Consider the following 12,381-nt stretch of genomic DNA (forward strand, 5'->3'; position numbering starts at 1 on the left):
CCCTCCCGGGCTCCGATGGAAGAAGGAGAGGGCTGACCAGGCTGACCCCATCCCCCAGCACAGCCCAGACACAGCCGCGAGCGGCACAAGCCCAGGCGGTGCCCTGACCGGCAGAGAGTGCCCGGAGGAAGGGAGGTGTTGCCAGCCAGCGACCCCCAGCCCACAGGTCCCTGCCCCTGTTGTCTCCCATTCTTTTCTGTAACTGGTCAGACCAGTGGGCCCCAGGGCCTTTGCACTTCCCTCCTGCAGCCTGCAGAGCTCCTGCCCCACACCTTCGCAGGCAGGCTCCTTTATATCCCGGACCCCAGCACATGCTCCGGCCACAGCCCGGCCCTAGTGCCCCCCCAGCCCCTAGCAGCATCCAAAAATATCAAGTTCACATCTATTCTGTGTCCCCCTCCACTCTGAGCCCCATGAGAGCAGGCATTTGTCCGCATAGTTTGTCTTCTTCACCCCTGCATCCCCAGCACGTGGCAGGGACGGAACAAGGCTTGCTCCTTTAAAAAAAAAATGTTATTCTGGAATGTGAAGCCCTCTCCAAAGTATAGTTGACAGACACAATGATGTTGGCGTGGGGGGGGACAACATTCTCGTGGTGATGTGACGTTCATGCGCTCCGCCAGGCGACCGCCCCGAGAAGTCTACACGGCCTGCCACCGCACAGGTCTGGCGATGTCGTCGGCGGTATTCCCTGGCTGTGCGTCACACCCCGAGACTCCTGGGGTCCTATGTCTGTGCCTCTTACTCCCCTTCGCCTTTAGGCCGGCCCCTCCTCCGCCCAACCCTGTAGCAACTATCTGTATGTAACAATGAGTCTGTTTTGTTTCACTTCTTCACTTGCAGTGTTTTAGGCAAAAGATACAAGTAAAGCGATACAGCCTTTGCCTTTCTCGGACTCATGCCGCTGAGCACAGGACCCTCTGGGTCCCTCCGCCTTGTTGCACATGGCAAGATTTTATTGTCTTCTGTGGCCAAGTCATAACCCGTCGTGTGCAGGCGCCTCTTCTTTAGCCTCTCGTCTATGCACAGAGGCCTGGGGGCTCCCAGACCTTGGCCGTTGTAAGTGATGCTGCCGCGAACGCAGGGGGCGTGCGTCTTTCGAATCGGTTTCCATTTCCTGCGGCTGGCTCCCAGGGGAGAAGGGCAGTGTTTGCGGAGCGAAGACGTGAGTGCAAACGGAGGCACCAGGTCGCCCCCCAGCCCTGGAGAGCTGCTCCCGGGGAACAGTCCAGGAGGGGCCCCCCACTTCCGGTTCCCTCCCATCTGCCCTGAGACATGGGGACGTTTGGGGACCTCAGTATCCTGGCTCCCTGCAGGCTCGCCCCTGCCAGGTGTGACAGGGCCAGGTAGACCCCTGGGAGGGCCCAGCCCCCTCCACACCTGGGGACAGGACCAGCCCGGCTGCTGGCTGGCCTCTGTGTTGCCGGACTTGGAGCCTTTTGGTGAGAAATGTGCATTTTTGTGGGCAAAATGGTTTCAGGAAATCTCCACCTATTCATGTGCAAATGCTGGGCTTCTGGGGTCCTCAGCAGTTGGGGCTTTGACCAGTGAGGAGGGTCGAGGGTTGAGGGTCGGTGGGGGTGAGGGGAGAGGGGCCTGAAGGCCGCTCAGGGGCCGGGAGTCAAGGCCAGGAGGGTCTTGGGCCGCTGCCCCTCCCCCGGTGGAGCCCTCCCCACACCAGTCCCTGTCTCACTAGACCTCTGTCCACCCGCACGCCAGGCCGCCCGCGGGCTTGTGCAGGGAGAGCAGGGAGCCCGGACGCCAGCCGGTCAGCCCGCCCCCTCGCCCTGTTTCCTCCTCTGCGACATGAGGTTTGGTTGCTCCTACTGTTCGTTTCTGGCCCTGAAATGTTGTCATAGACTTTTGGGACCTCAGGCACAGCACAGAATCCTTCCCTGACTCCTTGGCTACTCCCAGTGATGGGGCGCTCACTCTTGAGACCAGATGGGCTGCCCTCATGAGGAGGAGAATGTCTCAGTGTCCTCGGCCTTGAGGGGCCGTGGGCCAGTCAGACTGTGCGGACATGGGGGTGGGCTATAGACAAATGCACAGAGTGACAAGGTGCCCTGGAAGGTGACGAGAAGTTGGATGGGGAAGGAAGCAGGAGGGCGGTGGGCTTGCTGGTGTGTGGGCAGGGCGGGTGGGGACAGGCCTTGCCCAGAAGAAAGTGGCCTGTGAGCACTGATGTGGGGGTGGAAGCCGGCAAGTGGAGCTGGCCGAGGGTGCACCAGGCAGGGGGCACAGCCAGGGCAAAGGCCAGGAGGCCGGGCTGGAAGGGTAGGGAAGCCGGTGGCTGCAGGAGCAGGGGAGGCAGCAAGCGGTGCAGGCAAGGGGCTGGGGCCTCCGGGTAATGGCAAGACGTGGGCTTTTCCTTGGAGTGAACTAGGAGCCACTGGGCCAGTGGGGACCTTTCCGGAGCCAATGTGACTTCTGCTGTCAGAGCCACTCGGCTGTTGGGCCAAGAACAGGCCACCCTGGGACAGGACACAGAGGCTGGCCGGGGCTCCTGACATCAGCCAGGCAGCAGGTCAGCGCTGGACCAAGGGCAGCTGGCCGGTGGGAGGGCAGGGCGAGCTGCACAGGGAGCTAGTCCTTCTCAGATGCCGTGCTGGCCCAGCTCTCGGGGACCGCCAGGCCGCCTCCCCGCCCTTGACTTTGATGACCACTGCCCTTCAGATTGGAAATGCGTTTGTTTTTCTCCTTTTCAATGAAAGGTTTATTTTCCGGTTTACAAGACGCACCCACCACACTTGCTCATGAGCTCACAGACCCAAAGAAAGAATGTAAGGAATTTCCCATGGGGGGGAGGGGGCAATCCCTCCCCCCACAGCCAGGCATCTCTGCTCGGCCCCCTCACCCCTGCCAGGCGCACCCCAAGCCAGTGGCAGCCCTGCGGGGCCCCACGGGCCCTGTGGGAGCAGATTCCAGGCCCCAAGATCCACCCTCGCCTTCGGCCTCAGCGTCCCGGAAGGGCCCGGGCTTGGCTGCTGTGGGCTGGCTGCTGGCAAGCGGGGACAGCCTGGACTTCCAGCCATCGGTTGAGTGCTTGGGGCCCAGCAGAGCGAGGCCCCACGAGGAGAGAGAGGAGGCGGCAGGCAGAGGCTAGAAAGCGGCCTGTCCCACGCTGCTGTGCGGTCTCGGGCAGATCACTTAATCCCTCTGTTCTGTCCGCCGTCCAGCTGCAAAACGGCACTTAGGGGGCCGGTTCTGGGGGCCTTAATTAAGCCGGGCTCGCAAAGGCCTCCGAGCAGATGAAAGCGCCCATTGAAGTACAAAGTATTGTCTCCAGGGACACTCTTGGGGCCCGGCAAGGAGAGGAAGGGAGATGGCCAAGGTCAGCTGGCCCGAGCACTGACCAGGCATGCTCAGGGCGGGGCCAGGGCAGGGTGTCTCAGCTGCAGGCCCTGAGGCCGCCTCTTTCCTGTCCCCTCACTGGACAACATCGAGTGCCTGCAGCCTTTTATGGCAAAGCAGGGGCCACGGCTCCAAGCAGATGTTAGCAGACACCTGCCTTAGACTGGCATTTAAGGCTCCAGCACACGGCCCCCGCCGGCCTGGCGCGTCTGTCCTGGGGCAGGGCCACCTCCATGCCTTAGCCTGCTCTTCTCTGACCCAGATGCCCCCCTACTCTCCTCCTTTCTCATTCCTGCCCATCCTTCAGGGCCCACCCCCGGGGAGCCGGGAGAGCCTTTGGCACCCCCTCGAGGATGGTGCTGCAGGGCCTGCTTTCTGGGTGCTCAGGAACCCCCACCTGGGCATGTAAGTGTGTGCATTCCCTCCCCGTTGGGCTCTTCAGAAGTCGAGTCCCTGGAGCCCCCAACTGCAGAAAGGGGGGGATGGGTCCCCTGACTCCTGGCCTGCTGGGGACCCCACCACAGGGCAGATACCGATGGTCTCTGAGTATCTTTCCACTCAGAGGCAACCCACTCCCTCGGTCAGGAATATGCAAACTCCCCTCTTCACCTCCCTGCCCCTCACCCCTGGCCCAGGCTCCCAGCTGCTGCACTGGGCATTCTACAACGCCTGTTGACCGGGCTCACCCCGCACACCCCCACCCCCGCCGCCACAGCAGCAACCGGCTCCCGACCCGCGCCCCGACCCACGCCCCAACCAGCACTGAGTGGGGAGGAGGCCCTTCCCAGCCCTCCCCACTCGAGATGTAGAAAGGACAGGAGTTCTGGGTATGACCAGGGCTGCCCAGGAAGACTCTGGGTACAGAGGGCTCTCCCCGCCCCGACCCGGGGGCACAGACCAGGCCAGCCTCCCCGTTCTAGGCACCGGGCCCGAGCCCCAAAGCAGTGCGGACTCTCAGGCAGCCTCCACATGTGCCAGTGCCAGCCCAGACCCCCAAGCCTGAAACGCGGTCCCCGGGGGAAGCAGGAGGTGTTGCTGTCACCCAGGGCCATCCACGTCTCCTCGAGGGACCTGTCACCCAGCGGGGGCCCGGTGTGCACCGAGCATGAACTGGAACAGCGGTCCCAGAAAGCAGTGTGCGAGGACAAGCACAGCCCGGCCCAAAACTCAGCCTCCGGGCCCTCAGCCGGAAGGAATGGCTGTGGCCACACCTTGTCACCCTCAAGCGGAGGAAGTGTGGAATGGGGCAGTCACCGTGCAAAGCAGCCTAGCGGGTCCTCGGTGAGTTAAACAGAGTCACCAAGTGACAGCAGTTCCGCTCCTGGGGGTACGCCCCAGAGGACCGCAAACATGAGTCCACGCAAAAGCCTGGGCCACACGCATCAAACACACGTCGTTCTCCAGCCCCAAACCTCTTTGGGCGCCCAACCCAGAACAGGGTCCACGTGCCTGTGGGGTGGGCCCCTGCGTGTTCTCCAGCCCCCTGTCCCACCTGCTGCCCCTCCCTCACCGCCCTCCAGCCACACTGCCCTTTCCTGCTGGTTCTCTGCCTCTCCAGCCCCTTTCTGCCCCAGGGCCTTACCACTTGCTGTTCCTATCACCCAGCACATAGTGGGTGCCTGATAAGCGTGTGTTGAATGCATAAGGGATTAGCAAAATGGGGGTGGCTGCTCCCCCAAGTCTGCCCAGACTCCTGAAGCGGGGATCTGATCGGAAGGCTCTTGAGCTTGACTGCGTGAATTTTTTTTGGCCGTTGCGCAAACCCACAATAATCGCTGGGCTCAGCGCTAATCCCAAATCAATGAGGCAACACTGGCGCTTTGGTGCTAATGTTCTCTGAAGTTCCACTCAGAGAAAAACAAAAAGAAAGACCCTCCCTCCTCCCCCTCCCACCCACCAAAGCAAGGCACAAGTGAGCACCCCAGAGTTTGGGGTGCGTCAAAACCAAAGAAAAAAGCAGAGCCCAGCCCCCGTGTTCGGCCCGGACAGCCCCTGAGGGCCAGCTGTGCCCGGAGTGCTTGTGGTGCGGGCTCGCAGCCCGCCAGATGTTCGCGGGGGGCAGCCACTTCAAACGCTCGGGCTGCAGCCCATTACCTGCACAGCCGTGTGAGTTTCAAAGGGAAGCCAGGTGAACTTTCCCTGTAATCACCAGGTCCCACGTGCCTTTAATGGACCATTAGGGAACCCGGCAAGAAGAGCTCCCCGATCATTACCAGGTTCTCCTGACCGGGGAGCCCACCTGGAACTGCCCACCCGCAGCCACCTGGAGCAAGAGCTTACAGCCCCCGCTCCAGGGAAGGACAGGATCCCATCAGGCCACAGCGTGGACTGGGGGTGCAGAGGCTCTCCGCACTCGCCTGCACGGGCACGGGGTCCTGCCCCTAGGGCAGGAAGCCCGCCCCTTCCCCCTGCTGGTGGGACACCTGGGGCAGAGCCCTGAGCCAGGCAGTCTCACACTGTAGGTTTCAACTAATACTAGAACCTACCTGCCGATGTGCCGGGATGTGCCGGCCTTGATGAAAAACCAAACAGCAGACAAATGTGCAGTTGGTTGAATAGCAACCCCCCCTCCCCCGCCCCACAAATACATGTCTGCCTGGAACTTCAGAATGTGACCTTACTTGGAATAAAGATCTTCACATGTCATTAAGGTAAGGGTCAAGGTGAGACCATCCTAGACCAGGTGGGCCCAGAATCCAATAACAGGTGCCCTAATCAGAGACAGAAGTCTGTGGGAAGCCAGAGGCAGGGGCTGGAGGGATGTGGCCTCAGCCCAGGACCCCCTGGAGCCCTGAGAAGCTGGAGGAGTCAGGAGGGACCCTCCCCCAGAGCCTCTGTTGGGAGTGCAGCCCTGGGACACCTTGATTCCACAGCCTGCCCTCCAGAAGGGACAGAACGCAACTCCGTCTTTTCAAGCCTCCCCGTGTGCGGCAGTCTGGTAAGGTGGCCCTGGGGGACAAGAAATGCGGGGCAGTGTTGCCCCAGTTGTTTTCGCTCTAAAGAATTCTCCGCACAGCCGAAGTGCCTCGACAGAAACGCGGGCCTGATGTCGAATCGACCTCTGCCGGGGCAGCACCCTGCCTGCCTTGCGAAGGGGGGAGGGGGCTGCCACGCGGAAGGGACAGAGGTTTGGGAGCTGATGGCCAGGTTTGGAGGGTAGTGCTGCTGCCTGGCTGTGGGGCTTGGACACGTCCCGGCTCCTCTCTGAACCTCGGCCTCTCGTCTGTGCAGCGGGGGCCATTCCACCAGCCTCCAGGTCTCTGCGGCGGTGACAGCCTCCCAGGAGGAAGAGACGCTGCACACTAAGCGCCCAGGAAATGGGAAGTGTCTGCATTAGTGATTCGTCGGTGCAGAGCAAGCTGTCCCAGGACAGGGAGGGGGAGCCACAGCGGCCCGGAACTCTGCTTCAGAGTCAGGGGCTGGGCGGGGCGGGGGGGGGGGCGGGGGGGAGCTTAGCCGGTACTGGCTCCAGGTCTCCGTGACGCCATGCCACCAGCTGGGGCTGCAGTCCTATCAGAAGGCTTGGCTGTGGCAGGGGGCCGCCCCTCGGCGGGGCAGGGCAGGGCACGTGGCTGTCGGCACGTGGACCTTTCCGTGGGGCCGCTTGGGTGTCCTCAGGACAGGGTGTGACCTCTGCCAGAGTGAGTGGTCCGAGAGAGAACCAGGCAGCAGCAGCAATGCCTTGAAAGTCCTGTGCTGTCACTCCTGCCTCCTCCCGAGGGGCACTCAGGTCACCATGCTTTGATGTGGCAGGGGATGACCCAAGGGCCCAAGCACAGGAGGTGGGATCATCGGAGACCATCTGGGAGGCGGCCTACCGTGCTGTCCAAGAAGACCAACATGTTTCTGGGGACACTGGCAGGCAGACGCCCACACCAACAGGTGGCTTCGTACTCTCCAGGCTCGCCCTCGAGGCTGGCCTCCTGGGAGTGGGGAGACTCATCTGGCCACACGCCTGAGAGCTGGACTGTAGCTCTGTTTGTGGAAACTTCCTGTGTCTCGCTGTGTCTGCCTCCTGTGGGCATGCAGGACCGGCACTGGCCTCCCCTTCTGCTGGGGTCTTTCCTGCAGGACGGCAGGCCCGGACCCTCGTCGGCAGCGATTTGGGGAGGCCTTGCCCCTTCTCCCGGGAGCTCAGCCTAACGATTAGAGCTGCACCAGGCTCAGGGCCCCGGAGACCTGAGACATCCCGGGGGCCACAGGCAGGCCTGAGGGCCTTGGACACTCACCAGGGCCTGAGAGCAGCTGCTGGAGTGTCCGTGTGGGTGCGTGAAACACAAACGTGCATGCAGTGAAGGTGTGCGTGGGCACCAGTGGGCGCGCGTGATTGATGCAAATGCAACCAGAATCTGTTGGATCACAACCAGTTCCTTGTGACCCAGGCCTGGCCAACCACGGTATTCCATTCCCCTGGCCACAGTGATTGGTGTAGAGGTGACACGTGGCCCAAGCTCATCCAATCAGGGGGAACCCTGGGACTTGGGAAACCCCCATCCACTGGGGCTGGGGGCTGTGCCATCTTGCCACCCCTAGGGGTAACTACCTGGGGGCAGAACCAAGAGATGGAGAGAGAGAAAGTAGGTCTTAGTGATACCCTTTGAACTCCTAGAACAAGCCGGACCTGAAATGAGTTCTCTGACTGCTTCCTTGGTTGCATAAGTCAATAAATGACTTGCCCAATTTTTCTTCTTTTTAAAACATTTTTTAAATGTATTAATCTTAGAGAGAGTGGGGAAGGGGGAGAGGGGGGGAGAGAGAGATTGACTTGCCATTGCACCTACTTATTTATGCATCGTTGGTTGATTCTCGTGTGTGCCCTGACCAGGGATCGAACCCGCAGCCTTGGCGTATTGGGAAGACACTAACCGGCTGAGCTCCCCAGCCAGGGCGCGCCCCACTCGACTGTTTCCCTAAACAGTTTGGATTAAGGTTCCCTTCACTTGCAATGGGAAGGGCTCTAACTAATCCACTCTCCACCTTGGCTGCTGGCCCAGCCTGTCTCCTGAAAACTGACCGCACCTCTCCCCAGCCTCCACCCCTCAGGGGCCAACATCTTTCCAGGGTGAAGTCAAAACTCCATCTGTCCGCATTGGGGGCCTTCGGCTCCCAGCAGCCTCCACGAGGGTGGCTTCCTCTGTTGGAGCCGGTGGGGCCACACTGCTGGCATGAAGGGAGGCCTGCCCCAAGTACAGACCCTCAGCCAGGGGAACGGAAGGCTCTTCGTCATGAGTCCCAAACCACACAGTACTTGCTGGCCCTCTGTCCTGTCACTAGGGCATCTGTTTCCTCCTCCCTTGAATCAGACTTGCTTTGACCTGAAGAATGTGGTGGCAGTGGCCCTGGGCCAGCGCCACAGCCAGGCTTGGGGTCGGCTGCTTCCCGTTGTCCTTCTCCTGAGCCCTGAGCCACCATGCCCAGAGGCCCGGCTACCCCACTGAAAAGCCCCCGGCAAGCGGGAGAGATGCTGGGCCGCCAAGGCTGTGCAGCCCATCCGGCAGAGGTGCCCGCATGCGGAGGTAGCCATCTGGGACGCTCCAGCCCCAGCCAAGCTCCCTTTTGGAGGCACCCATGGAAGAGGCACCCATGGGAGAGGCCCGGCCCACCACGTGGAGTGGAAACGAGCCTTCCCCGCCAAGCCCTGCCCCGACCACAGCATGGAGAGAGAGTCAACAGTGGGTGTGTTAAGTCCTGAGCTTTGGGGTGGTTTGTCATGCGGTGAGACACCACCAGAGCACTGGCCATCCCATGAACACCCCGAAAGTTTGGTCAGGAATCCAAAGAAACTGATTTTGCCCTGCCCTGGCCCCCACCGCTGCGGATACTGAGGCCCTCCCACCCCGCTGCCTCTGCCCTGAGCCCGGTGAGCACTGCTCCCAGATGCTGGTGTGTTTCTTCTTCAAGGAGGGAGAGTTGAGAGGGTCCCCGGGATGCACCCCAGCCCAGGGGTCCCGGAACAGAGGCTTTTGCTTCCCAGACATTCCAACTGGAGTAAAAGGAAGAGGTTCCAGGGAAAGCCCTGGATAGGCCCCAGGGAAGGCCCGCAGGGCCTTGGGCGGCAAGAAGGGAGAATTTCTCCTGCAAAAGGTCACCGTCCTGTGCATTCCTGCCTGCGTTCGCCGCCGCCAGTGACTCTATGAAAGTCCTTATTCTTCTTCTCTGGCCGCAGTGCAGGGTGGATGGGGGTGCGTGGGAGAAGGAGGCCCAGCTCTCCTCGCTTTTCCTTTTCCTGATGGATTTTGGTGTTTGTACAGAGTTGAACAGGCACCGAGGCCAGGGCTTCGCTCCCCTGGGGAATGTCCCGGAGAGTCCGTGGGTCCCCTGGGAGGGCTGGGAGAGCACAGGCACGCCACGCCCGCCCTCAAGCTGCCTGCGTAGGGGGCGGGGACCACGGGCTGGGCCTGGACGCCAGCTGCCCTCCATTCTCTCAGAAGCCCGCCATGGCCGCAGCCACCTGCCCGAAAGCGTCTGGTCCACGGAAGACCCCACCTCCTGGGACCCTTCCGACACTCTGCTCCCCGATTCCCTTTGGAGCTGAGACGATGGTCAGGGGCCGGGATGGCCAGAACCGGCGGCGGAGCCACGAACTCACGTCTCCTCAAATGCTCCGAGGCTGGGACCACCGGGCACGCCCCTGAGGACCCATTGTCACACCTTGTGGTGGAGTCCAAGGCCCCCAGGCCCTGCTCTCGATCCAGTTAGCTCCTGTCTCCTCTCGGGGGACACGGGCAGATCCTCCCACTTCTCCAAGCCTCAGTTTCCTTATCTTGAAGTGGGCGCACAGTACCCCTGCCTCGTGGGTCTCTGGGAAGACTCAGGAGACTATGTCTAAGGGTCTGCGGACCCCAGTACCCTGGGTGCCCAGATGACCAGAGGCCCCAGCTCCCATGGCAGGTGTCCGGCACTTCGGCCGCCATTTAACATCAGAAAGTTGACTGCGGCCCAGGGGCCTGGGCCCGCCCCCACAGCGGCGGGGCGGGGTCTGCCCTTCGAAGAGGGGCTGTGTGGTGATTGATGGTAATGGTGAGGGGCCTGGGGGGCAGCAGGTAGGAAGCCCCCCAGGAGATAATTGAATTAGCCTGGAAAACAAATTATGTTCAGCCCAAACACATTCAAGCACAAGGCCTGAGGGTCAAGCACAGCTGACAGCTCCGGGGTCTGGCGGGGCTGGGGGTTCGCCGCTGGTCCCTGAGTGCTTGGGACCTAGGCTGATCACAGGCAGTCATGGGCTGGCCTCTGGGCCAAGCCAGAGTGGCGTCTCCTGGCTGAACTGCTGTTTCAGCGGCAGCTGAGGCGTCCTCCCTGTGGACAGAGACGGACCGAGGGCTCCCTCTCTGCGGCTGTCCCTGTTCCCAGGACTCGCGGGCACAGCCCTGGGCAGCAGGGGCTTTGTCACAAAGAGGTGACCGGCTCGTCCTGGTCTTAGTAGCAGAAGTCCCATGTCCTGCGGATCCCTCTGTCACCCCCCCAGACAGTTGGTCACTGAGACAAAGTCACACAGCCACGGAGTGGCAGAGCCGGGACGTGTCTGCTCCTCTAACACCAAGCCCACCTCCTCCCTACCATTCGTTCATCCACTCACTCACTCCCTCACTCACTCCAGAGGCACCCAGTGCACACCTACTGTGCGCTAAGCCCAGGGCCAGGCTTGGCCAAGCGGGTGAGCACCACGGGGCCCCTGACACGTGCAGGATGGGGGGCAGTGTGCCTCCCTGGGGGGTGCCCTTCTCCTCCATACTTGGCTGATGCTGGGCATTTGGGTCCAGGGCTACTGTCCACGCTCCTGGACGTGGATGGGAGGAGGCCGGGCTCCCGCCAGGATCAGGGGCATAGTGGGGGGCAGCCGGGCAGACCAGTGGGACCGGGGACCACCACTGTCCCCACTGTGAAGCTCTCCAGGGGACAGTACCCCGATCGGGAGAGCGAGGCCCCGTGCGCTCTGTGCCCTTCATGCTGAGGATCAGTCTGTCTCAGCCACAGCATCTGGGCTGTGGGGAGGGGCCCCTCGGGGAGCCGGAGGCCCTGGAGGGGAAGGGCCAGCTGGAGGAGCTGCGGGGCGCCCAGGCCCCCAGGCCCCCACACACAGGACGGTCCTGTGACCCCTGCACGGATGTCACCTTGGGGAGCAGAAACGCTGGCTGAATGCCCAGTTCCCGGACCCAGAATCTCCAGCAAGAACACAGGTGTTTGAGGCAGCGAAGTCGGGGGGCTGTGGGGGCCGTGGGACAGATGCTCTTGTCTGTGTGTCTGTGGTCTGTCTCTCCTGGACCCACCACACACACACACACACACACACACACGCATGCATGCGCACACTCGCACACTCACACCCACAAACCTAGAGCTGAATCGAGGGCAGGACTCTGCTCTGCCCTCCACGTGTCCCCAGCTCCCCGGGCGGTGTGCACTGGCTGCGAAGGGTCAGCGTGCAGTGACAGTGTGAGGGGGCTCGGGGCAGCACCCCTGCGCTCAGTGAGCCCCAGGGGGTGTTGCTGTTGGGACTCTAGTGGCCCTTGGGGCCCCCAGTCGGCCTTCTGCAGCTGCGGGTGGGGGGCACGGGCTCCCCGATGCCAGGAGGGAGGCACCTCCCACCCTTCGAGCTGGGCCCCGTGACCAGCTCGGCGGCGGGACTTCGGTGGCGCTTCATCTGTCTCTTCGGCTCATCTTCTGCTTCTCTGACTCTCAAATGGTCCCTTAATTGGCCATTTGGCCCCTAAATTAGGGGCGATTAGGATCAACCCCCAAGCAGCATTTCAGATGGCAGCTGGGGGTCTGAGCCCCTCCTCGGGTCCCAGGGTCCTTCGAGTTGGTCACACAGAGGTCAGCCCTCTGGCCCGGTATGGGTGCCTGGGCAACCTCTGACCTTCGGCTCTTAAACCTGCCCCTGGCGGTGAGACCTGAGGCCCCGGTGAGCTGGCAGAGCAGTGAGGGTGCGGGGCGATGCGTGCCGGGGCCTTCACCTCTGCCAGCACCAGCTCTCATGCCCAGAAACCTGAGTGGGCGTGCACCCGCCACCACCACGGCACCCTC

Source organism: Desmodus rotundus, chromosome 5, assembly GCF_022682495.2.
Source record: "Desmodus rotundus isolate HL8 chromosome 5, HLdesRot8A.1, whole genome shotgun sequence".
NCBI lineage: Eukaryota > Metazoa > Chordata > Mammalia > Chiroptera > Phyllostomidae > Desmodus > Desmodus rotundus.